The sequence below is a fragment of the Drosophila tropicalis genome, unplaced genomic scaffold, assembly GCF_018151085.1.
Source record: "Drosophila tropicalis isolate 14030-0801.00 unplaced genomic scaffold, ASM1815108v1 contig_878, whole genome shotgun sequence".
Lineage (NCBI taxonomy): Eukaryota > Metazoa > Arthropoda > Insecta > Diptera > Drosophilidae > Drosophila > Drosophila tropicalis.
In genome coordinates, this window is record NW_027173374.1 from 16,813,387 (window position 1) to 16,837,888 (window position 24,502).

General features: G+C 37.9%; 1 protein-coding gene across 3 annotated transcripts in view; it reads left to right on the forward strand.

Moving 5' to 3' along the window:
* The first annotated feature begins 4,525 nt into the window (after positions 1-4,525).
* Positions 4,526-24,502, forward strand: part of LOC137585803 (lachesin) — a 149,402-nt gene continuing 129,425 nt past the window's right edge. The window contains exons 1-2 of one of the 3 annotated variants that reach the window (XM_068301755.1): positions 4,526-5,086; positions 5,287-5,578. The gene's annotated coding sequence lies outside the window, so the exon portion shown is untranslated. Of the gene's footprint in view, positions 5,579-24,502 lie in introns of all 3 variants that reach the window. The other 2 variants (XM_068301756.1, XM_068301757.1) reach the window with 2 other exon arrangements.

Consider the following 24,502-nt stretch of genomic DNA (forward strand, 5'->3'; position numbering starts at 1 on the left):
ACACACCTCTGTATGAAAAGTTTTTACTAATTTACATTCATTACATACATTTGCAATAAAACTAGCAATCCACACACATACACGGCACTACCACACAGACATAACCCATACACACACACACTCAGGCATATATATGGAATTTCTACATACATACAACTACATTGACATTTTACATGCTTCATTAGCGTGTAAGCGCGGTAATAATGAAATTTCCTTATGGCTGCATTTCCAACTTCGCATGTGTCTCTGTATAAGTGTGTGTGTGTGTGTGTGTGTGTGTGTGTAATGGAGGCTGCTTGGCTGCCTGCATATTGATGCAAAGTTTTGCGGCAATTGCTAGCAAACTTGAGACACCTAACCACAATTTATGTTGCTTGTGGCATAAAACAGAACTCAACTATTTGCACACACCTTCAAATAAAGTTATCCCGAAAATTTCTGAAAAGTAGTTGCAATAGATCGATCTTCATTCTTATATAAATTAAATTCCATTTAAACTTCTCCCTGTACATCTTGTTGGCAAAAATCATAACTTAGTATGTGAAATACTACCATTCAGTTTAACTTTGTTGACTTCGTGGCCTGTTTTTTCACTGATCTGTTTCATAAGTTTCACAAGCATATTTCAATTCATTCTTAAACCAAGAATATCAAATGGATGTGAAATGTATGTATTTCTTCTTTCTAAATGGTTTTGAACCTTCAAAAATGGCCGTGAATTAAACAACAAAAATTACAATTTTCGATTAGTATGAGAAACTCCTAAGTCCCAACATTGTGACTGCTACCAATTTGTAGCTTAAACTAAATTTTTTGCTGGAGTGTGATTACATGAAACTTCCGAAATTGTTTCAAGTACTTTAAGATATTTAAGACCATGCAGTTTTTCATCTTCGAACGAACGAACACACATACATACATATTTCGAGAAGTTATATATTTTTCAGTCAAACAATAAGTTGATTTTATTGTTAAACCAAAAAGAGAGTTACATATGTATGTTTGTATATACCTACCTACATATGGATATACATATATGTAGTATTATTGAGTACCATAGAAATTTCCGCTGCTTTTGATTGAGGGGCTTTGGGCCATCCTTTGAAAAGTGACAGACACAATTGAAATGTTCGCAGGAGTTTTTTTTTACAATATTATTTTGTTCTTGTATTGTTACAATCAAATAAACAAACAAACATAGATAGAAAGGCAAAAAGAAAGACAGAGCATAAAACGAATCTATACAAATTTGTCAGGCAGGCATCAGGCATCAGCAGTCAGTCAAAAAAATGAGCAGCGGAAATGATGGCAAAGCTGGCGGAAACGAAGCGTGCGACAAGGTCTGAGGTGGCAGGTGGCAAAGCATCGCATCAGCCATCTGCTGCTCCGGTTCGTGCCGATGTAGGTGGTACCTGCTGTGCCCAGAAAGAAATTAAAATTGCATTATGGAGGGACGAATGGAGCTGGGTGGGGTGGGGTTGCAGCTCTTCTTATTTCATGGGCCTGTGTGTATGTGTGTTTGTGTGCCCATAAATATTTCAATATTTGTGCACATTTGAAGCTGCTTAGCCACGCCCATTTTCATCATCAGCATCATCAACCATCATGACGAAGGCAGAGGCAATAGCAAATAGCAGCAGCGGCAGTCCCTCTGGCAGAGGCACAGAGAGAAGCTGCCTGGCCAGGAAATAGTTTAATTAAAATTCCTTTGGTAAAGTCATTAAGGACATTACATTTTCGTAAGGTTAGGTACATAAGCAATTTTGAAAGGTTTCTTCTAAGGGCAATGGGTAGTCATTTCAATAAGATTTTTACTCCACTCTACCCTGGACTTACAATCATTGTTTTCGCATGCAAATTTTGCATGTGCCAATGTGAAACACAAAAACAGAAAAGTCACTTAAGTAAAAGCGCGACCCAACAATACAGACACACACACACACACATACACAATGGAGAGCGAGAGGGAACAGGGTGTACCAGCAGAATGATAATGATAAAGTCCTTAAAAGGACACAACAATGTCTATACCTAAAACATGCAAATTTCTCATTCAACACGCCCCCCAGATGATAATGAACATGATGGCTTAAACGTCATGTGGACCAAAGGACCAAGGACTACAAAGCATGGGGCAGTGATATGGCTTGATGTGTGGGGGTAGCTGAAATGTACATACAAACAAAGGGAAACAAAACAAGACCATAAAAAATAAATGCAAATCGCCAAATGTTCGATTCAAGAAAGAAAAATACACAATACTGCATATAGTAAAAAACGAAAGGAAAATATATAAATTTAGGTTAAAGTAACGACTTTAAGACACCCTATAAACAGCCAAACTATAATGTTAGCTAAGTATACAAGCAAGTAGTTTTGAACGTTTTCAAAGCGCATGTCAAATCTGTTTTCGGTTTCTGCTTAACGGCTGCCTTTAGCTATTCAAAAAAACATAAGACTCATTGCAAAATATTGGAAATCGCTTGAAACAATTCAGCAATTGTTTTTAGGGTATTAAAATAAAAAACGGAAAACGATAAACGAACAAACAACCTAGTTGAACCGCAAAAGAAACAGCAAGATTCAAATGAAAACAATCATGACAATCAAAGACCGCAAATGTCAAATTAAATTATCAATAAATTTGCACAGACAGGCAAATGCAGGAGGAGGGCAGAGTAGAGTAGGGTCAACAGGGGACTGGGCTGGCCGGAAGAAAAGGGAGAGCTGTCATAAGACAAGGGCCAACCAACCAGCCGGACGCAAATTTTCGTTCGTTCGTGTTGACGGAACAAGCAATATCAAGTATACGAACCGCAATCCAACGACCAAGCCATGGGGCGTCGTTTCAAGCACATAATGAAATCATTTACAAAATGAAAACAACGACAAACCCAACAACAAGAGCAACAACAGAAGAAGCAGCAGCAAACGGCAAACAGCAAATGTCCACCGTATATAGCGATATAGGGTGGGCTTTGTTTCTGGTGGTTGCTGTGGTTCCCCATTCTGGCATTGTCCACTTCACAGCGTCATGGAATGCGCACCGTGTCCGAGTCCGTGTCCGTGTCGTCGTCGTCCATCTCGTTCAAGTGAAAAATACAGAAAAGAAAACTTTGCACGCCATTGAGTTGACGTTCGGCATTGGAAGGGGGTCGGTGATCAGGAGCGAGGGGGCACAGGACGGACAGAGATGGGATGGACAGAAGAAACAAAAACAAAAAAATAAAAGGCACACTTGCAAATCATAAAACAACAGACGCGAAGAAAATGTTTTTTAAATCTTCATAAATATTCATTATGAGAGCCAGGGAGCCAGAGCGCGCCTGGCAAATAGTTTGGGGCAACTGTAAAGTATGATGGACATTGGACATTGGCCAGTTTCAGCTCCAGTTCCAGATACACCAGGCTATACCAAGTCGTGTGGGCGGCAAACTTAATATTGCAGATGGCCCACACACATACACACAGCCACACGCCGACACAGAAAGTAGAAAACAAAAACATCATTAAAGTGGCTCAAAGCAACAAACTGAAGGCAAAAACCAAAAGGGACGAAGGCGCATATTCAAGTGGTTTTTGGCAGTATGTGGCGACTGTGGCCTTGAAGCGTGTCACCGAGCACTTCCTGGATGAAGCTCCAGTTGAACTAGAACCAGTTGCAAAGAGTGCCCAATGCAAGGACGGACATTGAATGTTACCATTGAAACTAAACACTTTTCTGTGGGTGGATTGGTCTCAATATCGTTTACATCAATGACCGGGCATGCATGCAATTGTCCACAATTGTCTAAAAAAACAACAGATAAATAAAGTAAACTTCACCTTAATCAAGGAGGCTACTTCCACCTTGCTCTGATTGCTTGTCTTACCCTTTACTTGTCCATTATTGAATTAAGTTTGAATGCGCCTAAGCCTGATGCAAAATGGTAAAAAAAATTCCTGAAATTTGGTAAAAATGTTTTTATAAATAGCGAAAAAATAAAGACAAAACAATTTTAAAATAAAATATTAAGTCTAACTTCAATATAAGGAAACCATGCATTATCCTTTTGCTATAACGCAAAATGACCGTTAAAAGCAAGCAGTTGGAAAATCAAAAGGATATAATCCCTTTATTCATTCAACGTCTGCAGTTACGGTCCACACACACAGAAAAATATCCCTGGTTTACGTATAAAGGAAATTTTCTCTTTTGTGGCACGCATTCGATGCGTTGCGTCTGTGTGGCATTTCGACAACAAACACGAAAAGAGCAACAACAACAAGCCGAAGCTGAAGCAGAAGCAGAAGAGGGCCTGTAATAGCAATTATATTGGGTTAGGCACATTCGTACATAGTTCGTTGAGGCTCAACACATACACGCACCCGCACACCCGTCCCTTGCCAAGTTGTCCACCCCTTTGTGCGCTTCGTGTCTGTGTGTGCCACAAGAGTTCGTGCAAACTGTTGAATCAACGAGTGGTTGACCCGAACTGTGGGCAAACGGTTCGTCAACTTTCTCCACGAGCAGTCTTAATCGAAACGCGTAACGAGACGGTTGTGTTCTTGTCCCACTGTACCAAATAGCCGCCGCCTGTAAAAATTGTAAATTGTGTGTAGAATCGACAAAAAAATAATCCACTTAATATTGAAAGTGAAATTGACCAAAATAAACCAAATAATAAAACCAAGAAGAAAGATTCACCGTGAAAAAATATATATGTATATCCATAGTTTTGAAGCTAAAATTAGCTTTAGCAACACACACAAAACAGCAAAATAAAGGAAGGAAAATAAGAACATAAACAAAATAAATTCGCTTCGTTAATTTTTGGGGCATCGTTTGCGGATTGTGATTCGATTTTGTCCTCTCGCGTGGCCGACTGTGTTCTCGGATCCGTAACTAACACTACACTAGCAATTCTGCCGCGACCTCCATATACGCACACACTCCCACACACACACACACATATACACACACACACACATATTCACTTTCACAATCTCTGAGTGTGTGTGGGCCTTCACTTGTTCTTGGTATCGCAAAACCGTGAAAATTGTCTTAACTTGGTACTCCGGAGTAAAAGAGGAGACCGCAGAAAAGGTAATTGAAAAACAACAAACGACACAGAGGACATTCCAGTGGACACGGTGGTCAGTAAACAGTGGATAGTGAACAAGAAACACAAAAACCAAGGCCAAGAGCAAACAATCAACACACGAAAATTAAATATTGAAATATTTGTATATTGTGTAAATTGTGTGTGCGTGTATTTTTGAAACTTCCCTCTCTCTCTTTCTCAGAGTGTCGTCTGTGTGTGCCGCATTTTAAATTCAGTCAGGCACAAGTACCCGGCTCCAACTCTCGAACCGCATGTGCGTCTGTGCGTGTCCTGCGTGTCCCGGCCTCTGTGAGTTTTGTTAGTGCCCGCCCCTCACCCACGTCCCCACCCTTTTCAAAAGGGACACAACTTAATCATGGTGCGTGTGCTTTTCTATAACTAAATTAATAATCAACACAAAACTTGACGAAATAGAAAAAAGAGAAAGAAAACTAAGGACCCCTAAATTAAACCGAAACATTAATTGAATACTGGTAAGTGCCGACCCCGACCCCTTCCCCTCTGGCAGTCACCTGTTGAAAGAACCAGAACATTTATGCAAATAATCAGATGAACATCGAAAATATATATTTCATATACAATACATAAAGTGTTTTTGTTTCATTATTTCTTTTTGTTGCATTTTTTTTTAAATGCCTGAATTGCAATCATTCAGCTGCATAATTAATATAAAATAAATAAAGCTACGAGATTTAAACAATCACTTCAAATTGTTATATTTTTTTGTCCACCCGCCGCACCCCCCTTCACCATCTCTCACCTTATTCAGCTTTATTGTTTTTTAACAATTAATTAAAAATATGTACGTATGATGTGGCATTTGCCAATCCCAAATCCCGCTTTCCCCCTTCCCATTCCACTCTTCCAAACACCGCACACAGATAAATTTGTGCAGAGCTTTTACCGACAAATTGAAAACTCGTCGAACATAGTGTAAAAATATTTTTTATAAATCGTCGTCGCAACAAAAAATAAATTATGACCGATGATGAGAGCGGACAAAAAAATTCATAAGATATCTGATGGGGGAAAATGCATAAATCTGCATTATTCAAAAAAACGTTTCCATTCAATCTGACAATTGAATTTCGTTTTAATTTCAACTCTTTAAATTGACCAATTTGAATTTTGTTTTGAATACAAGCTTTAGCTTAATCCTCTGACTTAATATTAATACTGCTACTTGCAGTTTGCAAAATGAAATTGATGGCTAATCAAGAGGTTAATGACATAGAAATTCAATAATGAAAATATCTATTTTGATTTGTCTTTTGTCTAAAGTTGTTCGCCTATTTATTTATTTCATTCGCTTGCATTTGATTTGTGTATACTTGTGAGGTTTATATTAATTAAAGAATGTAAAACCAATATTCTTTTCTTTTTCGGATGAATTTTATTGGCAATTTACACAATGCCAGCATGTTAACAAGAATGTATGGATGTATAGGACTTTTCTCTGTCTTAAAACTCGCAAAAGTATGCTACAAGAGAAACATGCACAAGGGCATGTATTTATCTTTGCCTTGCAGCCCCAAAAAGTATGCTATAAAAACAAAATGTTAAGCTAATTACGAAAAGTACTTGAAAAACTTTATATTTTGTTCAAAAGCGAGAAAGGATTAACAATTTAAAGTTTAAGTTAAACAAATAAATTGTGTTGGGCAAATCTTTATCATATTCAAATAAGGATTTCAGCATCGAATTTTTGGTATTATATATTTCAGCTTTGGTGCCTCACTAATTAGTCAAATGCTTCAGCACTTAAAGTAAGTCTGGGAAAATTGTTTTTCGAGGTCCTCATTCCATTTCATTAATTTTTCTTGCTTCTTTTCGTAGTTTGCAGATAATAATGGCATAAATAAGTTGAACTTCAATAACCAGAGAGAATAAACAAAACAAATCGTTTGAAGAGTTAACAATTAAAAGAAACTTTCCAAATGTTAGAGAAAGTTGAAAACTTTCAGTTCTTCGAAGGAAACACCTGTAGAAAGATATTTTTAGAAACAAAACAAACAGCCAAAGTCTTTTGATGATGAGTTCGAGCAGTTGGTTTTATTTTATTTTACTTTTTTTTTTCGTCAGGTTTTTATTGGGGCAAATTGTTGGCATACAGCCACATTCAATATATTTGATACTACATGCAAGCGTGGCATTTCCGTTAAAACATTATGCTTGGTTACCTTTTTAAATAAAAGATACATTCGGATGTGTAAGTATGCGCATCTCATCGAAATTAATATATGAACAAATACCACACACAAACACACGTACAGACACCGACGCATATCCAGATAGAGACACATAAAATGGTTAAATAATTAAAGACACATGCAACCACAGCAATCACATGGCATAAAATCGCAGTTAAAGTTATTCATATTTATTAAGCATTGGTTGACCAAAAGCTTTCAGCCGATCACTTAATATGCCACTTTCCATAAGAAGCAATTTTCAAATTTACCCCAAAAACCTATAATTTCGGGGCGTGGTCATTTGTGGTCTTTGTTGCAAAGACTTCATTGATTGATACATCAATTTTACTAATTAAACATGGCCAAAGCATCGAATTGCATACGGAAAACATATAGACTTATAATGGAATCATGTAAAATTATGTTGACCAGTGACAGGACCGCAATAACGGGGCTCAGAACAACAAAGCATCACAAATGTATATGGTCAAAGTTGAATTCTAATTGATCTACCCTAACTAACTCTAAGAAAATGGAGAATGAATTTAGAAAATTTAATGGGTAGAATCGGTTCGCATTAAGTACCAAACTCAGAAGAAGAACTTTGCGTCCTAGAAGCAAATATGTATAAACCTCAAGTTCTGGAGCGGTCCTGGCCAGCAGCAGAGGATCTACCCAATGTATGTACATTTTGAATTGTAATGAAAACAATGAAATTAGACTCTGCCCACACGCGTACACACATAACAGTCATAGCCGCAATGGTAATAGGCCTTAATTCAATTGCCTGTAGTTGTAATAACATATGTACATATGTATGTATGTATGTATAGCTCCTATTTATATTTAGTTGATTTCCATACAATTCATTTCATTTCCCTGTGCCTTTCGGTTATATTGCTCGATATTCATTTGTTGAACAATACAAATGTTCTATACATAATTTTGCAGTGCCTTTTGGCAAACGTTTGTGGCAAAGTTTCTGAAAACGAACGGTTTAATAGAGATTTAATTAAATGTGGCATTCATAATTAATCAATATAAATTGATCGAATGCTTTGCAAGGTTGTCATCACGCTCAAAAACATAAGTTTCCGCAATTCATTTCTTCTCCTTCTGCTTCTGGTCCATGCCCACCCATTCAATGCCATCAATTGAATTGCGGGTATTGACTAATTAAAGCAACAAAAACAAGAAGGAAACTGAATCCTAATGGCATAATAGGCCACTCTGGTTGTTGCCATCATCTCTCAGCTCCCTCTCGAAATGAGGGGAAAAATAAAATGAAACAAATGTACATTTTTTTCGTATTTTTCCAGATGACCCAATAAATTTACGCTCATTATGACGCCAGGCCACGCTTCTCTTCTGTTTTCTGTTTTCATTCGGTTGCCTCGTTTGGCTTGAGTCTTGCGGCCAGCTAAAATAACCAGCTGAATCGAATAAGAAAAGAGCAGAGAGAGAGAGAGAGAAAGAGAGTAAAAGTGAAGTGAAGTAAGTAAAATAAATGTGGCAAGCAAGAGTGGGATAGTGGTTGTGCGAGTGCCGCACTATTTTGTGGCAGTGGCGAAATATAAAAATGAGCCACGGCAAACAGCAGGTAATTGCTCTAAGCGTCAGGACCTCCAAGGATAGCATCATTATGAGTAGCCTGGCGCATAATGAGCGTGAAAATAGTGCAAATATGAAAAAGGACTTAAGACAGCGTAAATAGACTGAGAAGAAGAGAGTGGGAGAGAGGAGAGGGAAGTAAGAGGGAGAAGCATAGTTTTCATTCTGCTGATTGGAAAATTTTACTCTACCAAAACTGTGTGCTCGTAAATAAATATTGCCTCACAAATATCCAATTAAACAAAGTTATTAAACGAAACCAAATAATTGCATTAATTAACTGATAATCCACTTAAAAGTGTACCTACTGTTAATATAAGTGTTACCACAAAATGTTGTGCATTGGTCAAAAGGGTTTGAATTGAAGAATAACCTATAACTGATTAAAAGTATTAATTCTAAATATTTGTGTGTTAGTCTTCTAGCTTCACCATTGAGACTGTAAATTTTGACAGTGTTGATTTCAGCAGAAGGAAACTTTTTGCCCCGGAACTTGACCTTAAAACCTCCAAAAATTCAATGTGCACTTTGAATTGCTATAAATATACCCATTTACCTCACACAGGTTAGAGGTAATTACAAATTTGTTAGCTCAAATATTAGCTCGATGCTATTTTTCGCTTCATTGTGCATTGTTGAAAATAATATTTATTTATTTAAAATTGATTATTGAATGGTAATTTGAAATTAATTTCTATTCACTTTCCAAAATTGTAAATGGGTGTATCAGAGAGTATGCATGTGTGGGTCTGGGTGTCTGTTTGTGTGTTGAAAGGCAATTGCTTGATTTCACACACTTTGCTGTTAGCGCTGAAAATTATGCTACAATTTTGGGTTAGCCAGATAGAGAGAAGCTAACCGAAATCTATGCCTAGTCGCTTAATTACGTCTAATTAGGCGTAGTAAATGCAACTGCTGATGTGGCTGCTGTTGCATTTGTTAGCAAGGCTCATATACAAACCTTCAGCTCTTGCACCTCCACTACTCCGCTCACCACTCAGTTTCACCCCTGTTTAACCATTCAAGTGTGCACATTTGAATAATTAATTTGTGCAGTGGTAATTTACACGTTGGTTGGCTGGCTTTTTGGTTTTCGGCCATTGCGTTTGTGCGTATACATACATATGTGACTGTGTGTATTCATTTGTATCTGTGTGTGTTTTTCTGGTGCCGGCTGCATGATATTTGATTATTTTCTGTATCTACTCGCATGTATCCTAGATATGGCATAGAGGAAATGGAGCCTACATTGTCTGACATATTTATGACACTGGTAATTAAATTTAATTGTTGCACTTTTCTGCCTTTGGCCTTCGTCCATTGTTCCACCATGGACCCCCCAGCATATATGTATGTATGTATGTACAAACATTTCCACATTTTCACATTTCGTTGCGGTTGGGTCAGGGTGTCATAATTTAACCCACTAATGCCAAAGCTGCACGCATGGTGTACATTCCCTTTTTGCTCAGTTAACCTTCAGTTTGTTTTCTTGTTTTTTTTTTCGTTTTTTTTTTTTTTTTTTTTTGGTTTGGTTTCTACTTTTTCTTAATTTAAGTTACTCATTTTACTGTTGTTGTTGTCGTCTTTTGGCGCCATTGGCCTTGCGTGCCGCCGTTGATATGATAAGCCAGTTAACCTCCTTCTAAAGCAGCCGCCGCTTTAATTGCAATGCTAAATGGTAAATCATAGCCCCTCACGTGCATCAGGTAATTAGCTTAAATTGTAAGCTGTTGTTATAAAATGCTGTAATGCTCATTAGACTGGAGATGGCAAAAGGGTGAATGAAATGAATAGGCGTGGCTAGAACTAAGGCTAATGACCGCTGAAAATCGGAATACAAATACAGGTCGTCTCATTGGATATTTGGTATTTAAAGTTAAAGCTTATATTTTTATCAGCTATCAAAGTTAGTTTGTAATTGATATAGAAATATAAGAAATACAAAATAATTCATAATTATTTAATTCAGTAAATAATTTCAACAAAATATTACACCAATATATAATTTACACAACAATTTTGCATTTCATGCTTATCCATTTGTCCTAATCATCTTTGTGGGCATGTATTATCATTTTATATTTCAAAGCTTTGATATTTTCCCAGCATTTATTCATTTCTGACAACTAGAATAATATTTACAAGAAAAAGAGAGACAGAGAACGATAATGGTTGAGAGAGAGAAAGGGGCAAACTTTAAAGTTACATTTACTGAGAGTTAATATTGTTGACACAATTTACACATCGATTGCACTTTTGCATGTTCATATACATATATCAGATAGTTGCATTTGATATATTCTGATAAAATTTACAGTACATCATTTATGTGAAATGGAATACTTATTTGCATGCGCCAAAGTCAGTTTGTATGGGAGTGTGTGTGTCTGTGTGTGTTATAGGAAAAGGAGTTGCAACTAGGAGGGAGCAAAATTTGAATGCATATCACCATGATGATTTGCCATCAAAGGCAAATATTTGCATTCAAAAAGAATGTTTTGCTATTTTAGAATATTTTGTATTTTAATTAGAGGTTTTATAGTTAGTACATATCAGTGGCGGACCTATTTATGCGCTACACGCAACGCAGGGCAATCAAATATTTGTACTATATAACTACTCACTTCAAATAGAAACTAAATGCTTTATCTTTAAAAAAGATAACAATAAACAACATTAGACAATAGCAAGTGCAAAATACAACATATAATTAAGCGGATAGATAATTATATTTTGCAGTTGTGATTAGAAAGCAAATGATCGTTCTGCGATAACCTAATAAAGGTAGACGGCATCTTTAGCCACAAGATGTGATGAAGAGTTAAAGAGACAGACTTCGAAACAATATCTGATCTCAACTGGCTACAAGTAGAAATTGTAAGCATCTTAAACATAGAGTTTGTAGTCGATTTAGTTTAAATTTAAATTATTTAAAGATTACCAATGCTAATACTTTAGATTTTAGTTTTGCCGTTTCTCATTGGTTGATTTTAATGAATAAAATTAATTAAATCAAATCGATTTATTGCAAATTTAACTACTGCCCCCTTCCTCTATTCTCATAGATTCGCCCCTGATTAGCATTCTGGCATATTCTATGGTTCAATTAATTAAGCCAATAAAAAAGTTTTTAACAAAGAATATTTGTATATGTATTTTTATATCTGTTTAAATATGTTCATATATTTATTTATTATTGCGAAATGTGAGTTTATTATATTACATTTGTTTATTTTGCAAACCAAACTCAATATTGATATCCAAATAAAAGTGACAAACACGTTTCTATTTTTTTTTTTGGACTCAATTGGGTTATGTTTATGGTTTTGCTAAAAACCAAAGATATATGTAGATATTTTATTATAATTGCATACAAAGTATAAATCTGTTGATACCCTATCTATAAGCACGCAAAATTGCCATCAACAGGCTCTGTTTCTCTGTCTCTGTTGGAGTTGAGTCGTTGTCGTCTGCAAGGACAAGTGAAATTGAAAGTGAGGAAATGCCCGCCAGCAGTTTTTGACAGTATCCTTGACTTTTGTTACTTTTACTTGGCGTTTTTAAGACTTTCTCAGACCGCCCCCCACCCACAGCCGCACACTCCCACACACCTAACAAGCGGCCGACCTCCTCTCAAATGGTAATGAAAAACGCGCCCTTTTGTGGGCTCCCTTAATGGAGGCGCGGGCGTTTTGCCAGCAAAATACTTGCCTCTTGTGCCCCAGTTGTTGTTTGTTGTTGCCATGTTTTGCCTGTTTGCCCGCTGTTGTTGTATTTTCCGCCGCCGTGTTGAGCCGGCAAAACTTTTTGAGTAAATGTCTTTGTCAGCAGGTGTAGTCGTGCAGGTGGCACCAGCAGCAACAGCAACAGTAAAGGCAACAGCAGGCGGTTTTCCTTTTGCCCACTTTTCGTTTCCGCTGTGCCCTTTTGCAGTTTCATTACATTCTTTCATCCCCCCTCTGGGCTAGAGCCCTTTTAAGAGATTTTTATTTAAACTTGTTTAAGAGAGAGCAAAAAAAAAAAAAAAAAAGGGAATGAAAAAAAAAATGGTTTGCAGCATTTATGCGGTCTTTTGTCGAGTTTTTTCCCTAACTTTTTTCCTTTTTTGGCTTTTGGTAACGACCTGTTTGTTTGTTTGTTGTTGTTGTTGTTCCTGTTGGTTTTTTGTGTTAATACGCTAAATGTGTTTATTTCGAAACACTTGAATTATATATTTAAGTACCAGCGTTTGATTATGTCAGGCAAAACAGAATAAGACTAAACTGAGACCGAGAAAGTGAAATTATTCCATGCATTCATAAAATTTGCTGCTTAGGCACAAAATTCCAAAAGCCAGGACTTTAGTAATTTCTATATACACAAGTAGCTTTATATATCTCTACATACATACATATATATATTGTTTGTTGCCGACGCAGCGTAAATTTTAGGACACAATTACCAAGGCCTACAGATAAGCCAATGCCCATAGACAGAGACTGTAACGAGAGACGAGAGTAAAAGTGTGGGCCAAAGAAGAGAAATGAAGCTCATTAAAATGCAACGAAATGTCACCTATCTGAAATTGAAGTACAATCTTAACGGATGTAGGATGGTAGCCAATTATAGCCAACACGGCGTAAATTTCTTGATAAACATCGTGCAACAACACCACATCAATGCCAGGTCACAACAATGTGCCAAATTAGAGTGCAAGCTTGTTAATGCCTGCCAAAATATGCCTCATGTAATAAAAGGCATCCATGGGATATATGTCACGTTTGACTACACTTACCGAAAAATCCACAAAATTCAGAAGCGTTCAAACTGAAATTCCAAAAAAAGAGCAATAGATTAGTAAATAATTGAAAATATTATTCCATGTCAAGCATAGAAAAGGATAACTTAACTAATTTTTGTAGAAAATATATGGTTGGACAGAAGCAAGAGCAGTAACGGGATTTATATGAAACAAGTTTTAAGTCTTTGTGATATTTCATGACGCTCTAATTAATAATAATCGTTTACTAACTGGTTAATTGAGCTGCCTGCTAATTGCAGCAAGAATTAACGAATTACGCCAAGAGATCCGTTTTAATTTTTGTTGGCGTGAAAATTAAATAGTTTCGTTGACAAATAAATACGTTTGCCTAACAATCTTTCCGCAGGCAATGAACGTTTAAAAAGGGATTTTTTTCTCTTTTGCCGAGTGTAGGTCCATTCAAATGGCGAATAGCTGACAGTTTATGTGGGTCAGTCTCGGGCGTTTGCATAATGTAACAAGGATTTTTTGGTCGTTGTTGTTGCTTTTGGCGTTTGTTGTTTGCGACGCGCAAGTAAAGTCATATTAAATGGATAGCCGGGCAAACTACGAATAACCAAAATTACATATATATATATATATGTTGAATACATTGGACTTTTGTACGTTGGTGGAGGGCATCTTCTTCAGCTTTAGCTCTCTCTCGGTCTTTGGTTAACTGCACAACATATTTAAGCCATGGCACAGAGGCATTCATGAAAAGCGATAAAAATGGCTTGGCCATTTGTGTGTGCCTCTCTGTGTATGTGTGTGTGTTGTTGTGCCAGTATTCTTGTGCCATATTGTCCATGGAGCCCTCTTTCGTTTGCTTTTCCTTTTGTTCTGGCCAGTCGACAAGCCGACCGACCGAACGACCGACGGGTTGGGTGTGTGCGTAAAGTGAAGAAAAATTGTGGGAAATTACATTTTTCGAGGTACGCATAGAAGAAAGCCTCACTGCAAGAGCGAGAGAAAGTAAAAGAAAGAAGCGACAGGGGTAGAGGGAGACTAGAAATCCAGACTTAGCCTATTAGCATTCATATTAAAACGAAAGTGGAGCCATATTGCGTATACGTTTCGTGTACAGAGAAGGCGTACATTGTCTGTTTTCTGTATTTCACTGACTGTGTGTGTGTGGTTGTTTCTGTGTGAATGTGCGTAAGTCCCAGGACTTGGTCTAAATCTATGTGGGCGGGTAAGACTCAAACAATCTGTTTGTTGTTACTTCTGTTGTTGCTGTTGCTGCTGCCGTTCATGTTTTTGCTTTTACTGTTTTTGCCAGCTAGCACTTGGGCAGATTTAAGGATTAACGTGACGCTCATCTGCCCCTCCACCCATCTATCCATCCACCCTGAATAGGACGAATGTCCAGGCCCATAAGTCCTGGCTACTTTTTGATTTGCCTTCTCTTCTTCGAGCAATGGCAACGCACAAAGTTAATTCCTTTTTGAGTAATACGCGTGCTGCGTTGAATGGACAAGAAAATTGCATTTGCTTGGCCGACATTTTCTATTATTTTTATATCATATATGGGTAAGAGAAGAAACAAGAACGAAATGGATGGGAGGAGAGAAGACTTAGTTTTTGTGTTTATTAAAACCGACAAAATTGTTACCACACAACAGCAGCAACTTAAAATTTATTATCATACAGACGCTGATCCTACTCGATTTTTGCCGTTTACATTTTACTAAGGGAGAGAAAAATATCCCACTTCTTGGCATTTACTTTTCTTCTCCATGCTTCTGAAGAATATTTGAAACTACTTTTACAAAAATTTTTGAATTTGTTGAAAGCGTATGTCTATAAAAAATTTATCATTTGTCATTTAGAAAATGAAACTTCTCAATAGGCAGTAGGTCATTTATCAAGAGTTTTGTTAAGTCAACCAACGCGGTATTTATTTGGCTATCATTAAATATGATAGAGTTGAGACTATCTTTGTAGATGTATATATGTGTAAAAGGCAAGCAGCAATTGGCCTTTGAATTGATTAAATTAAGCCCTACGCTAATGTCTGTAGCATGGTGTAAACACTTGTTTGGTGTTTGCGTGTTTTCTAGGTGTTGCCCGGCTATGTGGCTTTGCTCTCTACAAATCGCCCCCTAGGGCACTTAAGGGCCTTTGGAAACGCACACCCACCTAGACCTACACCTATACCTACACATGAGACACACATACACTCACAAACACACTTTTATAGATGACACACAAACACTCACACACATGGTTATATGGGATGCCGAGTGGTCAGCGGCCCATTACAGCGTCAAAAGTGCTTATCTACACAAAGTTGTTATTGTTGTTGGTGTTGATGTTGTTCTTGTTGTTGTTGTGGGTGCCATAGCCGCCCTGTGTCCAAGCTAAATAATGCGCTTAATAGCGCTTACCCGCCTCTAACCAAGGCAAAACACGCTCGGTATTTTGTGCCATTTGTTTTGCTTTTGTCTTTTGCCATTTAAGCAGGCAGGCAGACGAGTCACGTTTTGCCTTTTGCAATGCCCAAGGTACAGGGACAAGGACAGTGAGGACATGCAGGACTGCTGTTCCTACTGTTGACTACGGCTCGATTAGCATATCAATATGCAGCAGTACCACCATAACCATCTCTCTATCACCGCTCTATCCCTCTTTCGCCTCTCTCAACTCTATTCACATCCACGCACAAGTGACACATCGTTATGCGGCCTGATAAACATGACTTGCCTCTCCACAACCGAATACAGAATACATTGCGCAACGCCTGGTGTGCCGACACATCAGCATCAAGTGCTAGATTGCGACAAGAAACTTAATGAAATGAGCGAATTGAATAGTGCGCTATATGCCATAGCATACACATGCATACTCAGCTTGGTACTCCTTTTGCTTCCTCTGCTTTTGCTGGATATTGAGTTTTATTTTATTATATTTCCTCTGCCTTTCTTATGCCATTGTGTGGATCCACCATCGGGAACACATGCCGCCATTTCGTAGCATAATATCAAATTACTTTGAATACCCATACATGTGTTTGGTATACTACCCCACTTTTATTGCTTTACACACACCTTGTGTGGGTGTGTTTGCCACCCAACCCTATCATATGTGCGTGTGTGTGTGTCGGTGTGTGGGTGTGTTTGTAAACTACTTAATGGTGTGTAAATTTGCCGACGCGCTTCAACGCAGTTTGGTTTCAATTTTGCGGCTGAGAAAAATTAATTTTGTTGTTCGCCTGATATTGTTTTCACAGTCTGCTATTTCACCCACCCACCCAGTAACTCATTCCTGGCCATACTAAATGATTTGTGCAATTAAACATAGAGAGAGAGAGAAAAAAAGAAAGAGAGAGAGAGTCAAAGAGCAGGAGGATAAACAGATTGATATTACTTAACAGTGTGAGATAGTAGACAAGACAATTAGTCAGTCAGTCAAACCTTTTGGCTTTTACTGGAGAGAAGTCTGCATTATTAGCAAGTTCGATTGAATGGAATTCAATTTCCAAAGCTCCACAGATACTCCGTCTTTACACTCAAAACACAATAAACAAAAGCAAAGTAGGAGATTTTTCAAATACTCCAAAAAGCTCCGACTTGACTAGGGCAAAAAATGTTTACGTACCAAATAAATTTACCATTAGACAGAGAAATGGAGAAATTTACACGACTTCAACGGAGGCCAGAGACCATAAACAATGCATTGCAAGTGCAAGTTTCTTACGAAAGGAGACGACAAAGAGAGGGAGAGAAAGAGAGCAAGAAACTAACATGCTATACGTATATGTACATATATGCATGGCAATGCCAACGACATCCATATCCACATCCATATCGAACCCATCTCTGCTGCTCCTGGAGCCGATGGCAGTGGCATTGGCGGCTGTGTCGATAACGTTTGCGTAAAATTTACGATGGGCACACATTGAAATTGCCACACATCGAACCAATGCAACGAGTACGAGAAAACATAAGAAATGGCAATTGCCTGAGAAATGGGTGGCAACAATTGAAGCACCTGACTAGCTAACTGACTGATTACAGTGGCATCGAAATAAATGAAACTGCTACAGATATTCATAATTTTGAATCCCATTTATTCCACATACATTTAAATAATCTAAACCTTTTTCGCAAATTCAATGCAGATAATTGAATGTTGGGTAAGAATGTACAACAAAACGAAATGAAATTTCATTTTCAATTTCATATATTTTAGTTTAAGCTCTCGATTTGGCCAATATTTTTTTGTGGCATGTTGTCGTAGTCTATTCTGTTGTTGCTGCTGCTGCCGCTCCATTGGCCATAAATTATCACTTGCAGTCTGCCAGAGTTGGTAGTCGGTGGTGGTAGGACAGTGGCTTGGCTCTCGTTACGTATACGTAATACGTATAAATAAATACAAATGAAACTAGCAAACCGACGACAGGCATGCCAAAGAAAAAAATATAAATAAAGAGGAGAATAAGAAAAAAACGGGGTAAAAGGTTCGTAGTTCTTTTTAAATGCCAGTATATATTCGTGTTCCTTTGTCCCCACACTGTCATAGATATGTGTGTATGTGTATCTATGTATGACCCGGGGACAACATTGCAGGGCCAATCGTTTATAATCAGAAAACCCAACGAAAAAATTCCATATTGCCTGGCTGGCCTCAAAAATGGCCATGGCATCTTTTGTTTGCCTGTTATTCTGTGTTTGTGTGTGTGTGTGTAAGTTTCTGGTTTCTGTAAAAATCTTTGAACTATGAAAAATTGATATTAGCTAAAAATACTTTTAGTCCTTGTGCTTATGTTTTTGGGGCCACAGCACAAATGTTCTTATGTCCTTTGTGTTTGTGCGCTCACTTTGTTGACTGCTCTCCCTGCCCAGCAGCTCAACTTGTCCCCATCTGTAGAGTAGGTCCCATCATCTTCAGCTGGAGTGTGTGCACAATGATTAGACTCTGACATTGTGCACATTGTACAATTTACTGTGATTCTTTCTTCACCATTTGGGGGACTAGCTCCCTCAATCCCTCTTTATCTCATTGTGTGTATGCGTCTGTGTGAGTCCATTTTTGGTGGCAACCATTTTATTTGGTTATTTTGGCTGGACTTTATTTAATAAAGCAATTTGCGCTTGGCTGACATAAGTTATTATTGTAGAGCTCAAGCCACAACTGGCCCGGCGGAGATAATTTACTCAGCTTTCAGGATAATGGGAACAGAAGAAGAGGCTAAAGGTTAGATGGGGGTGTGGATGGTTGGTTGAAACAAACCGGGGCTTATGTTTGTTCACCATTTGCCACAACTTGTTAAGCAATTAAAATACATTTCCATAATAGAAATGACATTTTTTTTCTACGGTTTTATCTCTTTTTTCTTGTCATTCTTTGTTCTCTGACCCTGACAGTTATCAAATTGTTGCTTTTGGAGAGGCGGCTATGAATGAGGGGCGTGATTAATTGCGATTAATTGCTTCTCATGTTGACATGACGAGGTGAATGAAGCAGGTAGTAATTTATTGTCAAGTATTTATGTCTTTAATCTTCCCCACAGTCAATCAAACGACTAAATAATTATGATGGAGTACCCAATTGACCCATCAGTCTAGTTGCCTTTAATTGGATTATGTTTAAAGAGTTCATCACTAAACATAATTTGAAGACTATCCAAATAAAGTTATACGAGACGGAGAGATTATGATTGATTTTAATCAGAATCTATTGTTACAAAGTAATATTATTTAACTTTAGCAACAAAGTAATTCGAATTTTGCATGGAATTCGCTATTTCTTAGTGTATGAAAATCACGAAATATTCAAAAATTTAGTCAATTAGTTTGCCACCTGCAACAATCATGCAGAAGAACGTTTTGTGGGCATTGTTGGCCATTCGCCTTTCTACAACCTGACCCTTCTCCTCCTTTCCATGTATAACTGGCTCGACTGTAGCCATCAACGCTGCGGGCATTGCTTGCACCTTTCTGCATTACAAATCAACGTGGAGGCAAAAGCATTTTTTCTTTTTGCTTTCCTCTTGGTTCTTTTTTTGACTATTTCAAATGTTGTTGGATGGGTTTTTTCCCGTTTTCGTTTGAATGCAACGTTTTTAAGCGCACATCCGCAACGGTAACGCCTGCAGCGTACTGTACACTCACACACACACACACACACAAGAAAAGTTGGCCATTGTTTTGTGCGTTTTGCCAAACTGTCAATCAATAGAATTGTGTAAGGCTTTCTTTCATTTTCTGTTTTTTTGTTTCAGCTGCCGCAAAATGCCAGGCTCCGTGCAACATTGTTGCGCGGTTTGCAAAGTTTTGAGCCGGGTGCCAATGGGCAAGGGAGGGTTTCGCCCGCCTGCAAGTTAGCCTTAAATATTTGGCCAACAATTTAAAGCACAGTTCAATGGGCCAAGATTCCTTACACCTTAAACAAGCAGAGATAGAGAGAGAGCGGAAGGCAGAGGAGGGAAAACGAAACGCGTTTACCAAGTGCACTCTGTCTCAGGCGCAGACTTTTTTCTTTTTGGCTCGTTAATACTGACAAAAAAAAGGAAGAAAAACCGGAATGTATGCGACTTTTAGCCTCCGGTTGCTTGACGGTTTTGCATGTGGCTTTGATTTGAAGCTTTTGTTGTTGCCATCATCTGCTGCTTCTTGTTCTTCTCCGTCCTCTTCCATGGATTTTTTCTCGCTTCGTTTGGCCAAAAGGCAAAATCAATATATCTCAGTGGGTTTTGTGTGTGCTTCAAGCGGAAGTTCCGTGTCTGCTTGCTTAGGCATGCAAGATGGCAAATCTCGACTGCAGGCATGCCTTTATTCATATCTCTTCCTTTCTCTCTGTCTCGTTGGGGTCTTCTCCTTGTGACTTTTTCTTTGGCCTGGTCTCGCTTGTCTAGTGTGGGTCATGATTATGTCTAATAGATGTCCAAGTCAATCGTTGCTCAAGCACTTGACATTTGGGGACGTGCCCCACTTGCCCCCATGTCCAACGCATGCTTGGGTCATGGCATCCGTTGCTTGGTTGGTTCGTTGGTTCGTTTGTTTTTCCATAACGCTGCGATGTATATTAAATGACTGCCGCACACTTTGACTTAATTATATAATAATAACTTAAGTAATGCCCTTACCCTCTAACCCCTCCCCCGCCGTAAATAAATAAATAACTAATGAGCTGAAACAGTTTGAGTTGCAAACCGCACAAGGCCCCGGCATTTGGTCTGCCTTTGCCATTTACGACAATCAAAATGATTAACTGACCCCGCGCCAACCATCCAACCAGCCAGCCAGCCAACTAAAAATGAAAAGAAAATAAGCCAAAAATGGGCAATGCGTATACGCAATGTGGGCCCCATAAACAGGCAGTACAAATATTTTTGGAACGTGCATTGGTGGCAGCAGCGGCCATACATAAAGAAATATGACTCTGTGGGAACGCTTAAAGCAATTTAAAGTGCGCGGCAATATTTTCGAAAAATATATACATATACATACATTCAGTTGAATATTCAAGGCATTCTCCCAGATCTACGGTTTAACGGCTACAACTGGCCCCGGGGGAGTGATTAAAATATAATAAATTTTACTTGAAAAACGAAGAAAGACAGCCAGAGGTGGCATTATATTCTGTTCCGGCTGGTGTTGGGCCGTTCTTGTTGTTGCTGTTAGTGGCATAAACCGAGAAGAGATTAAGTGGTTGCCCAGCATAAAAACCGCATATGCAAACGTCCTCCACAACAGCCACACCCCTGCTCTAGCCCAACACCCAATTGCCAGCACACACACACACACACACACTTTAAATGTATGTCTGTAGGTATATAAAGGAAGAAAAGTGTGAACATAATTTAACATGCAGTGGAGCGCCCGTTTTTGGGTTGAGTTTTTCGGTTCGGTTTTGGCTGGCCAACAGTTAGACAATGTTCAAGAAGCGCCCTTTTATCCGGCTCCTGTCCGTCCATCCGTCCCTATGTCTGTCTGTCTGTCTGTCGGTCGGTTGGTTAGTTGGATGGTTGCCTCTTTTTGCTTTGGCTCTTGAGTGTTTTGAAGCCTTATGTGAATTTGATTTGCGGCATTTTAATTTATGAACATGTGAAAGAGGCGCCACCATTGAGTTGCCAAACATTTTGCCAAACATTTCCTGTAACAAGTTGTAAGTGCCTCTGTGTAAAAAAAAGAGTGAGTGAGTAAACGGGCGGGTGGGGCCCCTACGAGTATATGGGTCTACACTGCACTATGGGTAAAAATGCCGAATTTTCGGCATTAATTGTCCCTGAAGAGATAGAAGCCTGAAATTTATTATGTATATTAGTATGAGTTTTTAGTAATTTCGGATTTTGAAATTGGCCACGCCCACACCTCCGCCCTTTTTTAAAAATTTATTTTAATATTAAAATTAATATTGTTGCTTACATATTCGTTGTGTATATGCTATGTTAATTATATTATAACCTATATATATATTATATATATATTTTATTAAACATTAAATATATTTATGTACTTAGATGTTTAAGGCTAGTTTTGATTCATTTAGATTGCTAGAAAAAACAAAATAGATTAGCAGAGGTCAATGAAATATTTTTTCAATTTGCTTTTCTTACCTGGGCAAATGCTTCAACTTATTCATTATCTTCTTCTTCTGATTCTTCTTCTTCCAACTCAATACAATTAACTTCAATGTCTTCATCATCCTGGGAATCATATTCCTCTTCTTGGCTTTCTGTTGAAACAGCATTCTTTCCAAGTGTCTTAGAAGATTCGTAAGAATGTTCCTCTAAAAGTTCAAGAACTTCTGTGGGTATTTTCTTCTTCCTATTTGCTTTAGCTCGTGCTTTTAAATTAAGGCTTGAAATAAGTGGGTCAGATGAGTCAAGTGCTCTGTTGAATACATCACTTATATTTTCCAACCGGCTGCACTTTCTAGCATGTGATTTTCGATCGTTTTTATAAATTTTATTTCGAGCTTCAGAAGCGTTTTCTCCCAAAACTCCAACCGGAAGTATACAGGTGTCCATTATTTGATGACCATGCACCAAAATTTTGTGTATAGTTGGAGGCATTGGATACCAAAAATATTTGCCTAAATACATGTTAAATGTCTTCTCACATAGATCCTTAAACTTTCTGGAGTTCACTTTATACTCGCAAGAGATAGCAATTAATATTATATAAAAGTTTTTAAGAATTTCCTTATCAAAACTTAAAATGCTTGAGAAAGTATTAACATTTTCAAAAGCTCTTCGTGCTGTATTGCCATCATTTGTATTCCCACTTCCATTTTGTTTGGGACTGTCCACATTAAGACCCATTTCATTCCAAAGCCTTTTTTGGATGTACTGTTTTCGTTGACTTATTTCTTCCTTTTCAGATCCCTTAACACGCCATTTTTTTATTTCTAATCGGTATGATATTTTCAATACAAACTCCAGAAATCTAATCCATGCATGTAGAGGGCTAATTCCATATTGCAGACTTTTGGAATTAACAGCAAATATTCCTGATTTGAAGTCAAAGGTCTTTAGCACTTGACTTGGCTTTGCTCCACATAATGGGCATACTTGGCATGAATTCGTACCAGTTAACACGTTTAAAACTTTTCCGTCAATTAACGTCATGTGGGGCTTATAATCAACGAGGATCCTTTTTTCTTTGAAAATATACAAATGACTTTGAAGATTTTTTATCTGTTCATCCAAATTAGATTTTTCTTGTAGTATGAGTTCGGTTGTTTCCTTAATAAACTGAAGTTTTAATGGCCGACAAAATCTTACAGATTGTGGAGTAGAATTACGCCAAATGACTTCATTGAACTCATCAACCAATTGTAATGGGATCATCGTTGTAACAAATAGTGAATGGTCTAATCCGATAAGGTCATTTTCCTGAAATTTCTGTTTGTAAATGCCTTGTCCAGTAGAACCATCGAAGCCGTAGCTTAACATCAATGTACAACGTGAAGAATTGGATATTTCAAGAACGTCTTGCTGCATCTCCAGAATACGATCCACTGTGTGGTTTAATAAATTTTGAAACGGGACTTCCACTTTAGTTTCTGAGTACATGATTTCTTCGGGTCTACATTTCAGCTTACTTTCTCTCACTTTTGCGTAAGGTGGATAAATGTCACATCCTTGCTGTTTGTTAAGGGCCTTGATGCTCAGGTATTGCTGTTTAGTCAATCCGTTTTCAATCAGAAAAGCTAATGCTTTATCAACACTTAGTGGCAATGGGTCACGTTTCTCCAGTTTTTTTTTAATCTCACTTAAATTCTTGTTGCTTATGGCTTTTTTCAGAACAAAGGATGTATCTGTCTCTTTTAATTTTTTTGACGAAAGCAATGCGGCATGTATTAAAAGAGGAGTCGAGTTGTCGTTCTGTGAAGCAAGTTCAGATGCTAATTTCCGTTTTAAACGAGGACCTGCATCGTTATAGTTTAAATGCTTTCGACCTGCTCTTTCAAGTTTTCTATCACTCGAAGTAACTTTGATACTTGACTCCAGCCAACGTGTGTGCTTTGTTTTAAAGCGTTCCACCATCCGATTGCATTTTGGCAAATTATATTTGATGAATTTGACGAATTGTTTTACTTTAAGCTTAATTACATTTTGTTGATCCACCGATAGATTTTCCTGACCTATTTGCTGCACAATATAGTTTTGAACAGCGTTTTCTTCGCGACTGTTGCTGTTCCACACTTCCAACAAAATGGAATGGCAGAACTCGTGTGTAACTGCAACATGTCGATTATTTCGAAAAGGGGCAAATATGAGAAGTATTGTCTTTTCAGTATTGGATTAGTCGAAGATTAGTGTACAACCTGTTATTTATACATTTTCTAACCTTTTCTCG